At 41.2% G+C, this 24,207-nt stretch overlaps 1 protein-coding gene across 1 annotated transcript in view; it reads left to right on the top strand.

Moving 5' to 3' along the window:
* The first annotated feature begins 5,553 nt into the window (after window positions 1-5,553).
* The window catches only part of LOC115152433 (CD82 antigen), a 76,364-nt gene continuing 57,710 nt past the window's right edge, over window positions 5,554-24,207 (top strand). Inside the window, exon 1 of the mRNA XM_029697310.1 lies at window positions 5,554-5,734. The gene's annotated coding sequence lies outside the window, so the exon portion shown is untranslated. The remainder of the gene's footprint in view (window positions 5,735-24,207) is intronic.

The following is a 24,207-nucleotide window of genomic DNA, read 5'->3' as shown; positions in this document are numbered from 1 at the left end:
CAGCTCTGTATAATAAGAGTGTGGTAGATAATGGTGCCACAACAATAGCTCAACTCAAAGCAGCAGGAGTTGGTGAAACAACGGTGAACACTTTAGTCAGTTCCATGGGAAAGATAGTTGATGATATCCTTAGTCAAGCTAAAGAGACAGTGAATACGTTTCTGACTTTACAGGAAACTGGAAACAATGATATTGGGTGTAAAATAAATCTGTGTTTTGGGCAAATAGAAAATCCTTTCAATGTATTGAATTCTGAAACCAAAAGGTTTAAATATTTCTGAAGAGAAGTGGGGAACTGTAGATCCAGTTGAATATGTTCTTGGCACAAGATTTGACACGCGACGCAATAGAACCACTGGAACATATGACCAGGTTATTGTTAAAGATAAATTAATGTACATACCCATTTTCCAGATGTTAGTCTATTTAACAAAAATGCATACAAAACAGAAATGTGCAGCCTGTGGCTGGTCCCAAAGAAAGTCTACTTTATGACTGTCACGTCCTGGCCAGTATAAGGGTTAATTGTCATTTTAGTTTGGTCAGGACATGGCAGAGGGTATTTGTTTTATGTGGTTCGGGGTGGTGTTTTGGTAAAAGGGAGTTTGATTTAGTATTTCCGGGTTTTTGGTTTATGGTCTATGTTTATGTATTTCTATGTGTAGTCTAGTTGGTTAATTGGGGTGGGACTCTCAATTGAAGGCAGGTGTTTTCCCTTTGCCTTTGATTGAGAGTCCCATATATTAGGGTGTGTTTGTGTCTTTCATTGGTGGGAGATTGTTTCTTGTCTAGCATGTATGAGCCTGAGAAGACTGTCGGTATATCGTGAGTTCATTTTGTTTTGTGTTAATTTTGATTTAATAAACGTTCAAAATGAACAAACACAGTCCTGCTGCATTTTGGTCCTCCTTCACCGACGATAACCGTGACAATGACTTTCGTGGTGGATTTTTCTTTAAGAATCATGCTCTATTCTCAAAAGGGAAACATGCAATACAAATTCAACTCTTGAATGACGACTTTGAAACCGCTAATCCTCTTGGATTGAAGCGTGGCATACATAAATTGGGTGCCCTTCACTTTAAGAAATGTCTCTCCAAAGTTGAATTCCTCTCTGCTCAATATTCACCTGGTTTCTCTATTTCATACTCAATGTATAAAAACCTATGGGTTTCACTCACTACTTGACCAAATTGTACGAGATGTAAACATTTTGGAAAGTGATGGAATGAAGGTTCCCTAGTACGATTATCAAATTCATTGAACTATTGTCCAAGTAACAGGTAACAACCTTGGCATTCATGGTTTATTTAATTTTGTGGAATCTTTTAATGCAAGACATAGCTGCCGTTTCTGTCTTGCTGAGAAAGATGACTTTCAGACAGAGTTTAGTGAAGACAGTTCCAAGATAGTATTGCGAACTAAAGAGATGCATGTGACATGCAAATTCTGAGCTTCCACTATGGTTATATGGAAAGAAACAAGTTACTTGAGGGTTCCAATGATTTGGGCTTAATGCCATTCAATCTTGTTTTCTACTGCGCAATCTATTTGAAGCACTTGATTGTAGAAAACCACAGATTGTTTAAGCATTTGTTTCCTTGAAAAAGGTTGTTACCAAAGCAACATTTTATGGTGCATTATCCGTGATGTATTCAGAAAATCAGGCTGATTCTCCATAGCTGGTGTATGTGCTGTGAAGCAAAACACAATAAAAAAATATATAAATACAATGAAAAGCTTTAAAAACATAATTAAAATATTGGCCGAGAAACACCAAAGTGGCATGACATACAACTGCCAAACATTTGACCTAGGTAGATTGGATATTGGTCCAGGGAAAGCGGTGTCCTTAAATTTAATGGAAGGAGCTCATTAGGTGTCAAATGCACTCTGGGTGCCTTCTTCCACTAAGGTTTTGAGTGTAAAATGGGCCAAACATCAATAGAATGTATACCGTTCAAATTTGGTTGTTTGTATTAAAGTTCATTGTGAGATGCCAATATTTCACGCATTCCAGTCTATTCTTGTAAAAGATAACCAGCAGTATGTTGTCATCTTTGCTTTAAACACACTGTTTCTTTGTGAACATTTTAATGTGTTTAAAGTTGTACGGACAAGAAAGGGACTCCATGTTGTTGACGTTAAAGATCTTTTGTATCACAAAGCATTCGACATACAGATGTCCTGTGGTGGTGATGATTCAAGTTAGTTTGTGGTCCCGTACTGCTTCATGTGATTTCATTTCCACGCTTGTACACAGTATCAGAACAATTAAGACATTTCCCCACCGAGACACTGGTGTGTGGCTTTCAATTCATACTGTCCCTATTGCTTTATTTTATTTCAAAGATTGTGCACCATGCAAGTACTGTTTGGGCTGTTTTTGGCATCTCATGTAATAAAAAAATGCTGTTATGCAATATTTTGTGTTGACTGATTTATGGTAGTAATCACATTTTTCTGCGTTTACCCTGATCAAGGTCAATTTATTTAGTATGAGTCAGAGTAAATGTGTAATGACACTGGAAGGAGTAAACATTACACTCAACAATTAACTCTAGAATAGTGAACAACACTGCAGAGTAAAAAAAGTGACAGTTATTTTATATTAATACTGTACAGAGTGAAACGCAATGACTCAGGAGTTACATTTCTACACTAAGTTGAGCAAATACAACTCTGAAAAAATAACTTGCCAGAGTACATTTTACTCTTTGGACTGGGACCAAATGTTATCTTTGGTAGAGATACATTTTCTTTAAATAGAGTTAAATTCACTCTAATTTCTACTCTGTACTTGTCTTGAGCCTCGTCGTGGTACACACACACCTAACCACATGCAAAAAGGGTTTTCTATCATTGGGGTTTCTATTATTGACTGCAGGTCGGTGGTGGGGTCATCTTTCTTATGCAGGCGAGACGATGAGCCACCACACACACACACCCTACATTACCTGTGGTGAAGGCTTGACCTAAAAAAAACTCCCTTCCACTGTATAGAGTACTGTCAATGTGTTTCTGGATTGTCCTCTGATTTTCATGAACTCTAAAACATTAAACTATATAAGCATTCCCACCATGATAATAATAGGCTCATCAAATCTGCTTTCATTCAAAAGATGTGAAGCTTCAAAGTTGACATGTTGAATTTCTACACAGCTGGATCGCCTATTTTTACTGAAAGTAAAAATAGTTGCTGTAAGTATTTAGCCCAGTGACATACAGTAACAGCAGCATAATAACATAGTAACACACAAAAAATGGGACCTGAGGCTCCCTAGTTCCTCACCGCTTCTATGAAGCCACACTGATGCTTACCTAACTTAACACTGAAGGGAAGAGCAGGAGAGAGAATAAGAGAAGTTATACCCCTTACAAACCAAGACGAAAACCTGCCAACTTTAGCATGCTGGCAACTTTTTCCATATTTTCTATGTATCTGTCTGAAAGGTTTTGCTGGTTTCAAAGCACAAACTTGTATTGCCCCCAACCGACCTAGTCATGATTGTGGTAAAGTTCTGCCTACGGCTTAGTATAATATAAATGTAGCCATAAAGCTGATTGGCACGAATTACATTTTAAATATTCTATTGTTGTCAGTCATCACACTTGTTCTTGTCAATCACAAAGCTTCACAGAAATGCTTTTAATGCATTTATTTTCTCCATTTAAATGTGTGTAGTTCTGTCCTTGAGATGTTCTAGTATATTGTCACAGAAATGCTTTGGAATTTAGCCTGGGGGAATTCACACTGCAATTTCATATATATTTTTTTATATTTGACAGGTAACTATTTAAATGCTCTTTTATTTAGATAGTAAATGATGGGTTGATCTGCATACGTTTTCAACTTGGCCTACTAGCGATGTGTAGTTTATCGGTCTTCAGCCAAAATAACCAATGTGTACTGAGGAATTTGAAAAGAGAGTATGTGCACAATGGGGTAATCACATCTAACATGGATCAAAAAAAATTCTCGCAAATCCAGGTAAGATTTTTTATTTAACATGATCGGAAATAGCAGATTTAGTGTTTTTATAAAAATTAGGACATGGGCTCTGTTTCAAAATACTACTTTTAAATTAGCCTAGGCTATATCACAGTGGTTCCATATATTCCATGGCACTCAAGTTGTGTGGGAAAAATATGATTTATATTTTATAATCCATTATATATAAAATATGTGTGTTGACTGTGATCAAGGCAGGGGAATGTAAGTGTCTTGTCTGTTTAATGAACAAAATAACAACTATTGATTTAATTTGCATGGCGTAGCCTAAAGGTTGCACAGACCAGTGACATAGTTAAACTCAAAATATATTATTTTATTTTGAAAATACATGTTATTAGTCTTTTGTTTGTCATGACCTGACTAAATTAATTAGTAATACAGATAATGAAAACACTTACTGAGGGATACAAAGTATATTGAAAGCAAATGCTTCCACACAGGTGTGGCTCCTGTGTTAATTAAGCAATTAATATACCACCATGCTTAGGCTCATATATAAACATGCTGGGCAGGCCATTATTTTGGCTACCATGGCTATGCCCTCATAGGATGACAATGCCCCCATCCTCAGGGGACGAGTGGTCACTGAATGGTTTGAAGAGCATGAAAACCAATGCAAATCATGTATGCCATGGCCGTCTCAGTCACCAGATCTCAACCCAATTAAACTCTTATGGGAGATTCTGGAGCTGCGCCTGAGACAGCGTTTTCCACCACCATCAACAAAACACCAAATAATGGAATTTCTCATGGAAGAAGGGTGTCGCATCCCTCCAATAGAGTTCCAGACACTTGTAGAATCTATGCCAAGGTACATTGAATCTGTTCTGGCTCGTGGTGGCCCAACGCCCTATTACTTTATGTTGGTGTTTCCTTTATTTGGGCAGTTACAGTACCTGTAGATTTCTTTGTGATGGTGTATATTCAATGGATTTATTAGCCGCCCACCCACATCGACACACCCCTACCACACTCAATGTGCCAGCATGCTTACAGGATATGGTCAGGTTAACTCTTCTATTAGGGTGATATCAGTGGTCAGGGTGGGAGTCAGACAGGAGGGTGGATGCACGGCTCCATCGGCAGTTTGGCACTCCTCTATCTATGACTGTTGGCAGCTCTGTGAACTATGTATTCAACACCTGTGACACCCTACTACTCACTCTCTCTGTGGTTACTTTGTAAACAGGAAACTGAATAGTAAAAACCACATGTTGAGGAAGGAATCAACAAACTGATGTAACTATATTCAATGTAAAGGGTGAGCTCATTATTTATTTGCTTTTAATGACTCATGCATGAGCGAAGTTGGCTACTTTCTTAATTTTGTGTAGTTAAGTTGAGGGCCTTTAAAAATGATCTTACCGTGTTCTTTAAGAGAACAGTAAGAACAACATGAAATGTAACATTTAAAGTATTATGTTCATGAATTGCAATAATTATTGTAGAGAAAAACATGTTGCAGTAGCCTATAATTTAACAAACTGTACAGTATGACTTCATTTCTTTTCAGACGGGGAATTAACCCATGTCTACCGCACGGTGGGGGTCTACCACGCCTTCCCAGCTCGTCCACCGCAGTCTAATCGCGTAGCCGGTCACTGACACATCTCTCTCCCAGACTCCCACACACATCCCGTTCTCTCACACGCACAACGGGGCAAAAGAAGACGGAGGTCCGTTACAGCCAACTATTCTCTCCACATTTTACACCAAAAAGTAAGTATTTGTTTATTTGTGGGGTTATTAGATGTTAGTTAATATCAGACAAAGTCACGAGGTATTTTGATAACTTTAATGACAGTCAGCACGCTACATAGCTAACTTAGTATGGCTAGCTAGTTTACATTTCTGAATAGAGCTAAAGTTATCTGGTTTATAACTGAGCCTTACCTAAAGTAGCTAGCTGTAGCTATTAGTAATTTACTGTGAATAACATTTGGTAGGGAAATGTGCTATGCAAAGTGGAACTTCCCATCACATCCCGAAGTTATGGACAGCTGTCAAGCCTCGGGGTAGATAGAGAAACGATGAGCGAGCGCTATGCGCCTTGGTTTAATTTGGTGATTAGAAAGAAAGATGTAGGAACATTTCCCCTCTGGCTGTACTTTACTATATGTAACGTTAGCTACAATAACAATAACGTTAGGTCGATTTGTGAAGTTCACACTTCTTGCATTGGATAGCTGACACAATCTAAAAATTGTGTTTTTCCTTTGCTTTGGCCTTGGTCTTGAGAGATGGACCCATGAATGTTGTAGCTCCTGGCTTGGTGCAATACAACTTGGTGTAAACGGATTCTGTGTCCATGTGCCGCCTCCATTTTCCCTGTGAGCTGACAGTTGTTGTTAAACAGAGAACGCTGGGGACCCATAACAAGGTACTTATAACCCCAGAGGGAGGTCTATACCATGCCAGGGTAATGGACTCACAGATGTGAATATTATGGATGTGACAAATAGAACAATTTTATTAACGTTTAAATAGACGGCTTTAATCGGTTTTCCGTTAAAACATTGAGAAAATTCATAAAATTCCACATGCACTATGCATAATCTGGTCCTATTTCGTATGACCGCTAGGGGGAAATTAAGTTCTATTGACACTTAGAAAAAAGGGTAACAAAAGGGTTCTTCGGGTGTCCCAATAGGAGAACCCTTTTTGGTTCCAGGTAGAAACGTTTATTTTCTAAGAGTACCACAGTCATAGGCTGAATTTAATCTGAAACCAAACAATTGGCCTTTAAGCCCTTTATAAAGTGGCCACTTACCTGTTGTGTTCGATAGCGATCACTTGAGTCTGCAAGTGTTTTGGCCAAAATGAGCATTGAGACATTGCACACTCCATGTCCCAACTGACACTTCCATTTGTGTCAGTTGGAAGACAATCCATTTGCGAGCATTGTGTTCCGCGACCTGTCTTGTGCATGACTCACTCGCTATGAAACACGGGCACTGGGGCAAAACGAAGCATCAGCTGATTTAGCTTGTTGTAGCCTGCCTGCTGCTAGCTAGCTTCAATGACAAACACATGGATTGAATTTTAGCTAGCTAGCTAAGGATGTTGGGCACTGCACTGATAGATTTGTCACTTATTTACAATAGTTTGACAGCTTGCTGATGAAGTTGTGGACATGTTCCCAGCAGTCAGTCAGGACTTCAGCTTGTTTCTTAAAGCACCAACTGCTTCATTGTAAAGTTGAGTCAGCTAAAAGCACAGCGTAGCAGCAGACTCGACAGGGGCAGAGCAGGCTGTTCGTGGCTGTCGCTTGCCTTTCTGTATAATTTTTCCAGCTTAACGACGATGATGTGCGGAGTGCTCAATATCCGTGGCAAATAATTTGAAAGATGCATATCTCCTACTAACGTTACAGCATTGTTGACCAGACCATGCGTGCGTCCGTCCGTCCATGTTGATTTTGTCCCCCCACACCATATGCGATCAGGACACGCTGGTTGAAATATCAAAACCAACTCTGAACCAACTACATTAATTTTGGGACAGGTCGATAAGCAAACATTTATGGCAATTTAGCTAGCTAGCTTGCTGTTCCTAGCTAAATTTCCCTCGATCCTGACTAGTCTCCCAGTCCCTGCCGCTAGGGAGCCAGCCAGCTAATGTTAGCTAATTGGCTAACAGTACACTAGCTTGAAATGAAACTATTTTCTGTCAAAATTAGAAATGTGTAATATCTGAAAAAGTAGGTAGCTAGACTATCTTACCCGTATACATCATCATGCATGATGGACGCATTTTCTTGTCATGGATGCCATGCCACGGTTGCCCTTAGATTGAAGACGTAATCCGGAGACAGGTGACCTCTTTAGCTTAGAGGTCAACCGATTAATCGGAATGGCCGATTAATTAGGGCCGATTTCAAGTTTTCATAACAATTGGTAATCGGTATTTTTGGCCACCTTTATCTAACTAGGCAAGTCAGATTAAGAACACATTCTTATTTTCAATGACGGCCTAGGAACGGGGGGTTAACTGCCTTGTTCAGGGGGGATTCGGGGATTTGTTTTTGCAACCTTCCGGTTACTAGTCAAAGGCTCTAACCACCTGCCTTACATTGCACTCCACGAGGAGCCTCCATGGCAGGCTGACTATCTGTTACGCGAGGGCAGCAAGAAGCCAAGGTAAGTTGCTAGCTAGCATTAAACTTATCTTATAAAAAAACGATCAATCTTAACATAATCACTAGTCAACTACACATGGTTTATGAAATTACTAGTTTATCTAACGTGTCCTGCGTTGCATATAATCGATGCGGTGCCTGTTAATTTTACATCGAATCACAGCCTACTTCGACAAACGGGTGATGATTTAACAAGCGCATTTGCGAAAAAAGCACTGTTGTTGCACCAATGTACCAAACCATAAACACCAATGCCTTTCTTTAAAATCAATACACAAGTATATATTTTTAAACCTGCATATTTAGTTAATATTGCCTGCTAACATGAAATTGTGTCACATCTCTAGCGTTCCGTGCAAGGAGTCAGGGTATATACAGCAGTTTGGGCCACCTGGCTTATTGCGGACTGTGTGAAGTCCATTTATTCCTAACAAAGGCCGTAATGAATTTGCCAGAATTGTACATAATTATGACATAACATTGAAGGTTGTGCAATGTAACAGGAATATTTAGACTTAGGGATGCCACCCGTTAGATAAAATACGGAACGGTTCCGTATTTCACTGAAATAATAAACGTTTTGTTTTCAAAGTGATAGTTTCCGAATTCGACTATATTAATGACCAAAGGTTGTATTTCTGTGTGTTATTATGTGATAATTAAGTCTAGGATTTGATATTTGATAGAGTAGTCTGACTGAGCGATGGTAGGCAGCAGCAGGCTCGTAAGCATTCATTCAAACAGCACCTTCGTGCGTTTTGCCAGCAGCTCTTCGCAATTCTTCAAGCCTATCAACTCCCAAGATTAGGCTGGTGTAACCAATGTGAAATGGCTAGCTAGTTAGCGGGTGCGCGCTAATAGCGTTTCAAACGTCACTCGCTCTGAGACTTGGAGTAGTTGTTCCCCTTGCTCTGCATGGGTAACGCTGCTTCGAGGGTGGCTGTTGTCGATGTGTTCCTGGTTCGAGCCCAGGTAGGAGCGAGGAGAGGGACGGAAGCTATACTGTTACATTGGCAATACTAAAGTGCCTATAAGAACATCTAATAGTCAAAGGTATATGAAATACAAATCGTATAGAGAGAAATAGTCCTATAATTCCTATAATAACTACAACCTAAAACTTCTTACCTGGGAATATTGAAGACTCATGTTAATAAAAGGAACCACCAGCTTTCATATGTTCTCATGTTCTGAGCAAGGAACTTAAACGTTTGCTTTTTTACATGGCACATATTGCACTTTTACTTTCTTCTCCAACACTTTGTTTTTGCATTATTTAAACCAAATTGAACATGTTTCATTATTTTTTCGAGGCTAAATTGATTTTATTGTATTAAGTTAAAATAAGTGTTCATTCAGTATTGTTGTAATTGTCATTATAACAAATAAATAAATCAATCGGCTGATTAATCGGTAGCGGCTTTTTTTGGTCCTCCAATAATCAGTATCGGTATCGGCGTTGAAAAATCATAATCGGTCGACCTCTACTAACAATAATGAAAATGTCTGCAGTTTCTACTGGTCATTGTTTTCAGGCTGGTTATATTGGTGCTAGCTAGGTACAAAGCTAAAGTTAGCTACCCCAGAAGTTGCGGTCAGACAAATAATGCTTTCTTGCCAACTGTATTGTAAACACATAATTCGTGGCAGGTGTTTGCTTGCTTGCAGACTTTTTGTACAGCTTTGACAGTGCTACTGATAGTAGTGGTGGAGCTTGGCTTGCACGTGCAAATTCAGCACGCACAACATTCTATAATAGTGTTATTTGACATGTCAAATTAAAAGCTTATTTAACTCATCAAATAGTGTTATTGTCAAATAGTGTTATTTGATGCGTATCTTTTTTGACACGCAAAGATCCACATGGCGTTCCATAGTATGTCGGGAAGCTAATAGCAGTGACTCTATTACTGTGTAACTCCGGTAGGGCAACATCTGAACAATAGCGCACTTGGTAACATTAGTGTGTACCGGTGTTCGACCAGTCGCGAAAGTCAACATCACCCACAACAGAGAACGGTTGATTGTCAAGGGCAATGAATCCCATTATCTTGGCATTAATGGATTTTGCCTTTGAGTTGTCTCGCTGAAAATATCTTACTCATTCAAATGACTGCTTGACTTGTTGACTGCTCGATCCACACAGCATACATTGTGGGCTAGGTTCGGAATGCTGTGTTGCACGTGTAGCGCAAAAGTTTACGTGGCGTCATTACGTCCTGTACCTACGTTATATAGGTATGCACGGTAGCTTAGACATCGGTTTTTAACATTGGCGTTAAACTAGACATCGGGCCGATACCGATGTTGCCATTTTTAGCTAATATCTGAATGTTTACCGATGATATGTTCACCGATGTATTGTGCATCCCTATTTTGTACACCTAGTGTATGTAAAAACAAAAAATGCCTTTGTTACAACTATGAAACAGAAAGCATGTGTTGTTCATAACAACAATATACAACCAATATACAACCAAGACACACAATAAGCAAGATGCGAGGTCAAATAAACAACGAAGCTGGTGATTGCGTTGCTGACGTTGTTTTTTGCTTGAGATGTAGTAGGGCCTGCTCTCTCGGTGATGACACTTTGTGCTGATAATCGGCCCGTACCATTGTCACCGGCTTACGGTGCTGTCCCTTTCTATCTCCCGTCTCAGTTTCATTTGGGTGTGTCACAGGAAACTGCTCAGTGTGCACCATTCTGTATTTTTTGCACTTAGGCCTCGAGGCTCAGAATCAGAAGAATAATCATCAGAGATGTCATGATTAATTTCTTCCCGACCATCTGAGTCGTTTTCATTCAGATTTTGTAGCAGTGCTAACGCAGCATGTGTATCCATTCCTCTTGGTCTTCTTGCCATTGTAAATTACACACACTCTCACTGTGTACTCCAGGTAGGCCAGAGTAGACTGATAGGACTGGTTGGATTTAGTGGACTGATAGAGGGTATCAATTGTGGACTGATAGAGGGGATCAATACAATAGAATGGCCCACCCTGTGTACCCTATGTACCCTATATCAAAGTAACTGCAATCAAGCGCTTCCTATAGCCATCGATGAGCTTCCTGCACCTTTGTACTGGCAGTTTGGGCCACTCCTCTTGTGCCAGTTGCTCCAGTTCTTCCAGATTTAAAGGGTGCCTTCTCCCAACTGCTGTTTTCAGATCTCTCCACAAGTTTTCAATGGGATTTAGATCTGGACTCATTGCTGGCCACTTCAGAACAGTCCAGCGTTTTGTCTTTAACCATTCCCGGGTGCTTTTCAAAGTGTGTTTGGGTCATTGACCTTATATGGAGACCGAGCTTTCTGACAATGGGTCCGACATTGCGCTCCAAAATGCCTTGGTATCAGTGGAGGCTGCAGAGGGGAGGACGGCTCATAATAGTGGATGGAACTGAGCAAATGGAATGCATCAAACAAATGGAAACCATGCGTTTGTTGTTGATACCTTTCCACTTATTTCGCTCCAGCCATTATCACGTGCCCGTCAAGGTGCCACCAACCTCCTGTGCTTGGTATTCTCCTGATTTCATGATGCCATGCACATGTTCAAGGCACACATTGCCAAAGGCAGCAAAGCAAACCCAAAACATTTTTACATTACATTTTAGTCATTTAGCAGACACTCTTATCCAGAGCGACTTACAGTAGTGAATGCATACATTTCATACATACATTTATTTTCCTTTTTTTTTCATACTGGCCCCCCGTGGGAATCAAACCCCGAACCCACAACCCTGGTGTTGCAAACACCATTGCGTTGCAAACACCATGCTCTACCAACTGAGCCACAGGGTGTCTCTGAACCTCCTACATATTTGACTGTAGGGAAGATGTTCTTTTCTTTGAAGGCTTAATTTTGTTTTCTGTAGACATGGAGATGGTGTGCTTTTCCAAAAATATCTAATTTGGTCTAATCTGTCCACAGGACATTCTCCCAGAAGGATTTTGGCATGTTCAGGTGTGTTTTGGCAAATTGCAGTCAGCCTTTCTTATGTCTCCCTCTCTCTCAGTAATGGGGTCCTCCTGGGTCTCCTACCATTATAACCCCTTTTCAAAAAAATGACATGCCCTCCTAAAACTGGTTATAACTCCAGTTCAGTTTGTGATATTAAGATTCTAACAACGACAGTGTGTTATATAGATATATTTAGAAAAAGTCAAGGACAGAGGGGGGCATGACTTTAAAAATGGCAGTGTAATAAGATAATTTCATTAATGAGCAGTCCAAATGACTGCTTTAGCGGTTCTAGTGTTAAGGATTATGTGCTTTGTGTAGTAGACTATAGTATCTGCTGCTACTGTACTTAGGCCTACTTTGTTTTTATGTGCTCGACTAGGATATCTGGTTCTGATCAATCCTGTCCTTACAAGTTAATAATGTGAGGGCAGATGCTGGAGATGAGAAGCAAGTACAGGGAGTGAACATTTAATTAACAATGGGCATGGAACAGGACAGGACCGCGTCTGGAAATGAAAACATAACGACAATAATGCTGACACGGGGAACCAAAGGAGGAATAGACAGAGATAGATGGGGCAATCAACAAGGTGAATGAGTCCAGTTTAGTCCAATGAGCGCTGATGCGCATAATGATGGTGACAGGTGTGTGTAATGAAGGGCAGACTGGTGCCTTCGAACGCCGGAAAGGGAGAGCAGGAGCAGATGTGACAGTACCCACTCCCCTCTAGGGGCGCCACCCGGCGTCCCACCTGGGCGAGCCTGACGGGCTGGCCGAGGCATGGGCGCTGGACAAGCCGGCTAAAGTGTAGAAGCCCGACGAGCCTGCAGAGGTCGTGGGAGCCGGCTGAGGCGTGGTAGCCTGACAATCCGGCTGAGGCGTGAAAGCCTGACGATCCCACTGAGGCGTGAGAGCTTGCAGAGCCGGCTGAGGCGTGGGAGCCCGATGAGCCGGCTGAGGCATGACGTGGGATGGGTGCCTACCGAGGCAAGAAAACCTCGAGCCAGCTAAGGCATGGAAGCCCGACAAGCCAGCTGAGGCACCCTCGGTTCCATTGGCGACGGCACCCGGACCCGACGTCACCAACAAAAACAAAAAAACAAAAACTCCGTTATGCTTCACATATTGGTGTCAGCATTCTGTGAGGGCAGATGCTAGAGACGAGAAGCACGTACAGTGAACATTTAATGAAACACGGACATGAAACAGAACACGGACAGCGTCTGGACAGGGGAACAGGTAAACGACCATAATGCTGACACGGGGAACACATGGAGGAACATACAGCGATAGATGGGGCAATCAACAATTTGAAGTAGTCCAGGTGAGTCCAATGAGCGCTGATGCGCGTAATGATGGTGACAGGTGTGCGTAATGAAGGGCAGCATGGCACCCTCGAGCGCCAGAGAGGGAGAGCGGGAGCAGGCGTGACAAATAATTAGGCCTATGTAATAACAATTAATGGTGTGTGTGTGTGTGTGTGTGTGTGTGTGCGTGCGTGTGTGTGTGTACTGTATCTGGTCTCAGTGTGAGACTCAAACTGACACTACACCCTGCTCATATTAAGAACTATAACACAGTAGTGCCTTGCAGCGATTGCTCTGCCATGTGAACAGAGAGAAGGGATCGTGCAGGCAGACAGGCAGGGTGGACTGAGAGGAGCAAAGCATATGTGCGTGTGTGCGTGTTAAAACCCATGAGAAGCCTTGGCCTTGGCCTTATTACGGTATGCCGACGGATGTATGGTTACCATGGGAACATCCCTTGGCTTGTTCAGTGGACAAAATAAATTGTCGGAGAAACATTCAAAATGATGTTTCTGTGTGTTTGGCTCTGGTGTATAAAAGTCACAGTCTCACTCAGGCTTTAGACAAGTGGGAGATAGAAGTTGAGGCTTTCATTAAGAGTCCAATCAAATCTCTAATTAACCCAACTTTACTGTCTGGTGTTTATGATTTCAATGTAATAGACCTAGATGTCTTTATAGAGTGCTACTTTTGCTGTCTTTGTGTGAGCGACCCTTCAGTGGTGTAGGATTTAATATCCCCTACTGCGGAAGTGCTGCTGAGCTCACCACAAAAAGTGGGGGTTCCCAGTCTTTCCTTTTGTTTTGTCCTGCTACCATTGACTCTTATGACGTGTGGGCTAGGCCTATATTTAACTAGGAGGGTTGGATTAGCACACGTACCCAGACCTATATACGAGGGACATGTTTACCACCAGTTCTTCTTGATAGAAGGTGCTATGTAAATCCTGCCCTGCCAATGGAAGTGTTGGGGAAAGTGTCCCAATTTAGCTAGCTACTTCTCTTATTCTGTGGGCTTGGCTTTCACACTTCTCTAATCTGTGCCTAATCAGACATTACACAGGTGTCTGTCTGTTGGAATAAAACCTTTGTGATGAACATCTTCATTGAGGCAAGAATCAGTGTTAAATATTAGGCTACTGATTATACAAAGCCAGTTTGGTTCAAAGTTCAGAAAAACGGCGCAGCTTTTGTCTGGATCTAGACAACAGTCTATTAAAAGCAAATAGATAATGATGTTCTTTTCCTACCGAAAGCCATGGAGAATAGGCCTAAGGTCTAAGCAGTTAGACCATCTGTGTGTGCGCCTTACACTGTCTGGATGAACTGTTCAGCCACCGTTTGACAATCAGTGGATTGTAGCAGCCTAGCCTAGCCTACACTCAAGTTCAAAGGAAATGAACAAAACCTTTAAAACTGAATGGGAAAGAGAACAAAGAGAGGGGGAAATGTGGTGGACATTCTAAAGAGTGTATTTTCCTACTACTAAGCTTTCAACTTGTTGTCTGTCTGTCTCGGGAGTCAGACTGTAGTGGAGAGCTTGATTGTATTATTCTTAGGTTGCTGGTTTGGTTTGGGTGTGTTCCCCGCCGAACGTCGGTCAGAACGCATTGATGGGAAGACACAGTGAACAGTTTACTTGAAGATAGAAAGTATAAAGAGCACAGTATGCTCATGGGCAACAAGATGACCTTCAGCCTTGTATGAAGGGAGCTGCCAAGGAAGCGACTTATAGAGCACATGCTAGTGAGAGACTACATCCAGAGAGAAAGAGCCCAGCTGCGGCAGACCCAGCGAGCCATTCAGGTCAGTCTCACTTAGCTACGTGAGCTACAAGAAGTAGTACAGCTCACAGAGACTCTCTGCTCCGTGCTGCCACCGTTCACATCCCACTCCATGGCTAGCCTCTCTCCCACTAAGCCAGCCTCTACAGAGCTCATCCTGAGGCATCCAACCAGCAGAGAGAGTTCTGCTGGCACCACCACGGCTTGTGATGGACAGAATGACAGCAGTGAGTGGCTTGCCCCCCCACCGTTGCCTCCAATTAGTGACGAGTCACTGCTGCAGTGTCTCCAGACCACCATGGTACTATAGCCCTCTTCTGCCTACCCCTGTCCCGGAGCCCAGACCCCACAATGTAGTGGAGAGCTAAAGTTGCTGTTTGTTTTGGGTGTGTTCACCTTGGGGTGTCGGTCAGAACGCATTGATGGGAAGACACAGTGAACGGTTGACTTGTACTTTACTTGAAAATAAACAGTATAAAGACCAAATGATGTCTAGGGCTATGGCTGGATCACTAGGAAGGCTACTGCTTATACCACTGATCCATAACAGAGGGCCAGGGTTCTGGTCTCGAAGCACACGTTCCACTGTGCTCAGCGGGTACTTTTGGTACTGCAGGTTAGCTGAAGCCGAGCCCAAAAGGACAATTCCTATAGATGGCCCCATAGAGAAATCATATTTTTTTATTCCTAAAAATACACATTTGTTGTCACCGTTGTACCAAAAATATCCATAGAATTTTTCCAGTAATTGTCTTTGAGTCAGATTTTTTTTTTCTTCATCAGTAGCCGGGTTTTCATCCAACCTTTTTATGTGAATAAAATGTTGAATAAAAAATGTCACGACAGGCCTGATGGAAACAGCTAATTTGTCGGTAAACTTTCCAAATGTCGACTGAACAAAATCCGCTAGACAAGGTGGGATCTTTTTGTGTCTGTAAAATTAATTATGCAAGAAATGGCGGTGGAAATGCTTTTATGTGCAAATATTAATTTGATAAGTATTATGTGGAAGTAAACTTGGAGTCAACCAATGACATGTTGTGTGGTCCTCCCACTACGATTGGGGTGCATACTGTTTATTTGGATACAGATGAATGAAGTTATGATGAACTTCACAGGGTGGTGAAAGTGCAAGTTGTTGAGCTTGATGATCCTTTCCAAAAAATATTGACGGTCTTTTTCTGGTGATGATTAATGCTTGGCTGCATTTTGACAAATAAAAATATGCTCGCTCTTTTTTGACAAATAAAAATATGCTCGCTCTTTTGTCGATTAATAATTTCATCATGTAGGCTATACCCACACTATATATGCGAGCTGTTGGCTAGAGTGCACGTGCCAATACCAGTGGGCACATTCTCTATATGACACACATTTTTTGTGACAAACCATCAGTACAGTTGAAAATGCGATGGAAACCCATTTAACTTGAATTTTTTATTTGGTACATGGGAATTTAACCTCAAAAGTAATTGTTATGTGCACTACGTCATCGCGCACTCTTTTATCCGCAACAAGTCAATTTGATGGAAATTTCTCTGGTGGGAAAATGTGCATATTGTTTGTATGCGGATTTAAGAATATTCGCATGAAAGTCTGTTGCCAATTGGATGGAGACCTAGCTACTTGCAGCTGATGATATTAATATTTAATATTCATCCAATGTTTGCCATGCTTCTGGATGACACTAGGGGCGATACATTCCTAGACCACTGTTACTCAACCCACAAGCAAGCATACAAAGCCCTCCCTCATCCCGCCTTCAGCAAATCAGATCATGTCTCTATACTCCTGCTTCCTGTTTCCGAATAGAAGCTAAGCAGGAAGTACCCATGACGCACTCCGTAGAGAAATGGTCTTCCCAATTGGAGGCTATGTTGCAGCACTGCTTTTCTGGCACTCATTGGAATATGTTTCAGGACTCCGCCGATAGCATCGTCTCGGGCTTCATCAGGAAATGCATCACCAACATTGGCCCCACAGTGAAGGTTCGCTGCTTCCCCAATCAAAAGCCCTGGATTAACACTAAGGTACACGCTAAGGTAAAGGACAGAGCTACTGCACGCAGGCCTATTGCATCCAACAGCTACTGCTGAGGACACAAACGCGAACAATAAGTCCCGCTACGACCTCCCCCGAGCCATCAAACAGGAAAAAGGACAATATAGCAACAAGGTGGAATCCTATTACACCTGCTCCGGAACTGGACGCATGTGGCAGGGGCTACAGTCCATTACATATTCAAGTAATGGCCTTTGAGTGTGGACTGTATTATTATGCATGCTGGATGGACTGGTTACCTTGTGCTACGCTCCAAAATTTCTATCCACGAGTCTGGGAGTGAACGTATAGCCCTAAGCTCTGCTGTTGGTTCATTGATTGTGCAGGGCGGCTTACAGTTAGCCTACAATTATAGTGAATTTGTATTTGATTTTGAATAGCCTAGTAATAGGGATTTTTTTATATTTTCACAATGAATTACCTTTAGTTATACAGAATATCTCACCGCTATGCGCTTCCATCTTCTCTCTCTCTCTATTCCTTTTTCGAGCGCGCAGAGGGGCTTTCAGCAGTTTAGTGAAATATGTTTTGTTGCGAGAACATTTTACTATCTGTTCCGCAACAGATTTCACTTAGTTTCCCAAATTAAGCACTGGGTAGCTGCAGGAACAGGGTTGGAGAGCCAATGGCATACAGTTTGGGGCAGAATATCACCTTACACGCAGCAAGAGCATTCTCCTCAAACAGTGGTTGATGTGTGGAGTGAAATAAGTGTTGTTATATTTCTTTCTCAGCAGCTCATATTAAGCACAGCTCAGCAATAAAACCCAAGTAGCCTACCCTGCATCTTTGAAAAACGGACCGCTGGGAAAGGCCTCCATTTGCTATTCCAGTGCATACAGATGACATGTATTTTTCCCCCGGCCCCTGTTCCTGCCCGTTTGATAATGGGCTGTTCTAAATCGAAACAAATTTGACATGTTAGTAAAGACAATATTACATTGAGAATAGTCTGATGTAGGGCTGGGCGATATGGACCAAAAGTCATATCCCGATATATTTAGGCTGAATATCGATATAAGATATATATCCCGATATTTTTTCCGCAAAGTGAGAGCAAATGTTCAGTCAGTCAAAGCCAGATATGACATGTCTCAAGTAGTTTTATTGAAACCGGCTATTTCAGTGAACAGTTGAAAAATCAAATGAATAAATAAACAGGGCTCTTCACCTGGTTCAGATTAAATGCTCAGCTGTTCAAATAACAATAACATGTAAACATAAACACTGTATAACAACAGGAGTACCTTTTTTGAAATCAAAGCTCCATAAGGTGCACATTTAAATAAATAAAAATATCTTAAACAAAAATAGCCTATAAAATAAAATATATTTTATAAAATAAAATATCTTTTTCTGAAATAAATATATATATTTATGAGAAAAGTCAACTTTTTTTTAGTTTGACAAGTTTAAATGGCTTATTAAAATCAAATTACAGATTTCTTCTCCTTTCTAACAAATCCACAGATGCAAATAACGAACATTACAAAATAATAAAATATGACAAACCCTAGTAAGGGCAGCAATTATATATAAATAAAGAACAAAATAAAGTGCTCAGTTTGAGAAAAGTTTTTTTAAACATCAGCCTGAGATTACCATTTGCTTTTTGTTAACTCAATTTCTTATCTGAACAGCCTCAACCAGTTGCACAAGAAACAGACTATCAACTCAATAAACATTTTCCCCCTCTTTTTTTACTTTGATAAACAGTAATGCTGTCTTGAGGTAGACATTAGGCACACTGCGGGAAAATGAAGTTTGCAGTGAGCTTTGTTTCGGGGCTGGAGCTTTTTCGGGTTGTCGACGGCTTGCGGCTGGGGCTTCTGCAACGCGCAGTTTCACACACTCTTCGTATTGCAGTTTGTGCCACTATTTTAGGTGGTGAAAAAGATTTGTAGTGCTTCCACCCCTGGCTGTAACTTTTTTATGGCACTACCTACATATAACGTGATTTTGTTGCTCATCTGATACTTTGAATCCGAACCATCTCCAAATTACTGAGCCAATGCTTTTTCTTTTACTAACCAATTCCTCCTCAAAACGCTCCGCAGACGCTGTTGCTTCCTCCATGTTTGTTGAAGTGTCTGTTCCTGCCCCTCCCCCCTCTGTGCATGAAAGAGGAGGGGCGGGGCGCAGAGAGCTCCGGGTCTGCAGCTTGCTTGGAGCAAGGATCAAAGCGCAAATTTGAACTATATCGATATATGCGAAATGGTCTAATTTCATATCACATTTAAAATATATCGATATATTTTTATATCGATATATCGCCCAGCCCTAGTCTGATGGGTACAAATATTATCACTTGATGAGAGAACAGCCATGCAGCCGGAGGAATGGAACAGAGCGCAAGCTTTTTTAGCGACTTTCTCAAATCATCAATAGCCTATACTCGCACCATGCAGCTCACATGTTTTGATTTCTAAGACATTCTAAGGTTTTTATCATTCACAACTAAAGTTGCCAAATTACTCTAAATCTAGCATATAGGACCTGTTTCAAATGATCACTTTTACTGTCAACATACCCACTTCATATGCACACTCGCTCTGGAATGGGAAAATGACCCTTTCTAAGTTCAATTATATTCTTCTTACTATAAAATCAGATAATATTAAATAATGGCACGGGCCTTATAAGCATATCTTGTCTGCTAAATGAACAAGCCTACAGCCTATGGCATGGAGCATAGCCAGATAAAATACAGTAGGCCAACTCATTCTGTTTTTCTGAAACACATTTTCTTCATATCATAATGTTTCTTCAGACCTGACTAATAAATAAATAATGGATTATTTAGACCTGACTAATAAATAAATCATGGATTTATTGTGATGGTGTGTATGAAATTGAATTAGACTTTTTTAAATGTAAACGTTTCCAAAGGTGCTGTAATGAGCACGATGGGAGACAGAGAGCTGGTTTCAACAGCAGGGCGCAGCAGGTGTTTATTGTAAAGGACCGCAGGAGGAGGCAGGTAGCTGGGTCCAGTGGCAGGCAGAAGGTCATACACAGGGGGTCCAAAAAGGCAACAGTACAGGCAGGGAAAAGGCTGGTAACGTCGTCCGGGAGATCAGGCAATAGGTTAATAACAGGAAATCCGATAGGCTAAAGTACAGGCAGGAAATAGGCAAAAGGCGTCATTAGTGAGGCAGGCAAAAACTATCATACACGGGAGGATTAAATTACGGGAAAAACAGAGCTCCGAATAGAAGTGTGTCACAAAACAAACAATACCTCACAATGATGGGGTGCAAAGAGCTGAACTAAATAGTGTGTGATAATGACATACAGGTGTGTGAACAGGTGATCGGGGTCTGGAGAGTGAGCTGCGTTCAGGGGATCTATGTGTTTGAGAGTGTGGGCTGGAAAGTGAGTTGCGTTCAGGGGGTCTACGTGTTTGAGAGTGTGAGTTGGAAGCAGACGTTACAGGTGCTCATCAGCGGCTTGTATGCAGCTTGTACAGTGGCTTGCGAAAGTATTCACCCCCCTTGGCATTTTTCCTATTTTGTTGCCTTTATAACCTGGAATTAAAATAGATTTTGGGGGGGATTTGTATCATTTAATTAACACAACATGCCTACCACTTTGAAGATGTACATTTTTGGGGGGGGTGAAACAAACAAGAAATAAGACAAAAAACAGAACTTGAGCGTGCATAACTATTCACACCCTCAAAGTCGATACTTTGTAGAGCCACCTTTTGCAGCAATTACAGCTTGGGATAAGCTTGGCATATCGAGCCACTGGGATTTTTGGCCATTCTTCAAGGCAAAACTGCTCCAGCTCCTTCAAGTTGGATGGGTTCCGCTGGTGTACAGCAAGGGCTTTGACTAGGCCATTCCAAGACCTTTACCCTCTATGGGCTAGGTGGGACGGGCCAGTGGAATCGTGTGGCGCGAAATACAAATACCTCAAAAATGCAATAATTTCAATATTTCAAACATACGACTATTTTACACCATTTGAAAGATAAGACTCTCATTAATCTAACCACATTGTCCGATTTCAAAAAGGCTTTGCAGCGAAAGCAAAACATTAGATTATGTTAGGAGAGTACATAGCCACAAATAACCACACAGCCATTTTTCAAGCAAGCATATATGTCACAAATACCCAAAACACAGCTAAATGCAGCACTAACCTTTGATGATCTTCATCAGATGACACTCCTAGGACATTATGTTATACAATACATGCATGTTTTGTTCAATCAAGGTCATATTTATATAAAAAAATAGCTTTTTACCTTAGCATGTGATGTTCAGAACTAGCATTCCCACCCAAAACTTCCGGTGAATTTACTAAATTACTCATGATAAACGTTGACAAAATACATAACAATTATTTTAAGAATTATAGACACAGAACTCCTTTATGCAATCGCTATGTCAGATTTTAAAATAGCTTTTCGGCGAAAGCACATTTTGCAATATTCTGAGTACATAGCTCAGCCATCACGGCTAGCTAATTTGACACCCGCCAAGTTTGGGGCAACCTAAACTCAGAATTACTATTAGAAAAATTGGATTACCTTTGCTGTTCTTTGTCAGAATGCACTCCCAGGACTGCTACTTCCAAATGTTGTTTTTGTTCCAAATAATCCATAGTTATGTGCAAATATCCCCGTTTTGTTCGTGCGTTCAGGTCACTATCCAAAGGGTAGTGCATTTCGAGACAAACATTTTCAAAATGTTCCTTTACCGTACTTAGAAGCATGTCAAACGCTTTTTAAAATCCATTTTTATGGTATTTTTCTCGTAAAAGAGCGATAATATTCCAACCGGACAATGCTGTATTCATTCAAAAAGGAAGAGAAAAAATGGCGAGGTCTTTTGAATGCGCATTTCCCATCTCTTAGCCACCAGGCAGTCCACTGACAAACTGTGCTCTTGTTATCTGCCCGGAGACAGGAGACGCGTCAATCCACTTTCTGGACGCTTTAGAGAGCCAATGGAAGCCTTATAAAGTGCTACATAACCCCACGGGCACTGTAGTTTCGATAGAGAAGGAAAGGGAGAACTACAAAATCGCAGACAGGCCACTTCCTGCTTGTAATCTTCTCAGGTTTTTGCCTGCCATATGAGTTCTGTTATTCTCACAGACACCATTCAAACAGTTTTAGAAACTTTCGAGTGTTTTCTATCCAAATCTACTAATAATATGCATATTCTCGTTTCTGGGAAAGAGTAGTAACCAGTTTAAATCGGGTACGTTTTTTATCCGGCCGTGAAAATACTGCCCCCTTGCCCAGACAGGTTAAATGTTTCCCCTTAAATCACTTGAGTGTTGCTTTAGTAGTATGCTTAGGGTCATTGTCCTGCTGGAAGGTGAACCTCTGTCCCAGTCTCAAATCTCTGGAAGACTGAAACAGGTTTCCCTCAAGAATTTCTCTGTATTTAGCGCCATCCATCATTCCTTCAGTTCTGACCAGTTTCCCAGTCCCTACTGATGAAAAACATCTCCACAGCATAATGCTGGTGTTCTCGGGGTGATGAGAGGTGTTTTGTTTGCGCCAGACATAGCATTTTTCTTGATGGTCAAAAAGCTAAATTTTAGTCTCATCTGACCAGAGTTCTTTTTTCCATATGTTCGGGGAGTAACCCACATGCCTTTTGGCGAACACCAAATGTGTTTACTTATTTTTTTCTTTAAGCAATGGCTTTTTTCTGGCCACTTTTCCATAAAGCCCAGCTCTGTGGAGTATTCGGCTTAAAGTGGTCCTATGGACAGATACTCCAATCTCCACTATGGAGCATTGTTGCTCCTTCAGGGTTATCTTTGGTCTCTTTGTTGCCTCTCTGATTAATGCCCTCCTTCCCTGGTCCGTGGGTTTTGGTGGGCAGCCCTCTTTTGGCGGGTTTGTTGTTAATAATGGATTTAATGGTGCTCTGTGGGATGTTCAGACGCTGGGCCCTTTCAGAACAGGGCTGTGGTCCAAACAGTTAAGACACACCCTATCCCCTCAGCCCTCAAATTAGTGGACACTTCTGATGACGTATCATGACGTCTGACGAGTATACACTTGCAAGGGAAGAAGGAATGATTTTTAAATGGACCACCCTTGGCCGGAAATTCATCACTCGTTCATCCCGCGGTAATTGTGTTTTCAGCCACCTGTAGCTTTATATGTGCTACAGTCAATTATGAGTGTATGTCTACTTATATTAAATATATAATTATTAATATACACCTACTGTATGATAGCTAACAAATTAATTAGCTAACTAACCTTAGCCTTCCTAACTTCTGAAGAAGGAAAATGTTTAATTTCTACATTTTCCAAAAGATAACTGTCACAGCTGTCGTGGAAGAGAGAATGGGACCAAGGCGCAGCGGGTTGCGTGCTCAACATATTTATTATAACAATGAGAACACCACGGAAAAACAATAAACAAACTAACGACAGGAACAGAGCAGCAGGCTCAACAAAAGCAGTGCTCTCAAACAACTACCCACAAGTGACAAACAAAACACACACCTATTTATAGGACTCCCAATCAGAGGCAACTAGAAACACCTGCCTCCAATTGAGAGTCCAGCACCCAACCTACACATAGAAAAACTACCCTAGAATATACACATACAAACATAGACCAGTGACCAGTGACCAAAAACCCCGTAATACGTAAATAAACTACCCTCTGCCACGTCCTGACCAAACTACAATAACAAAATATCCTCTATACTGGTCAGGACGTGACAATAACCAAACAAAAATGTATTTACTTTTTATGTAGTAGCAAAATGTCCAACTTATTTGCATTCGTTTTTACTTACACTTGTATGTTGATTTCTCTATTGATGTTGTTTTTACGTTTTCGCAGACTTTTCTTAGTGAATGTACAATCGTCGTGAGTTCAATTATGGGGAGTTTCAGGCCCCGGAGTGAACATAATTGTACACTCGCAAAGCCAACTAAAAACGAGG

This window comes from Salmo trutta, chromosome 17 (assembly GCF_901001165.1).
Source record: "Salmo trutta chromosome 17, fSalTru1.1, whole genome shotgun sequence".
In the NCBI taxonomy this organism is placed as follows: domain Eukaryota; kingdom Metazoa; phylum Chordata; class Actinopteri; order Salmoniformes; family Salmonidae; genus Salmo; species Salmo trutta.
This window is presented reverse-complemented; position numbering and strand designations above follow the sequence as displayed.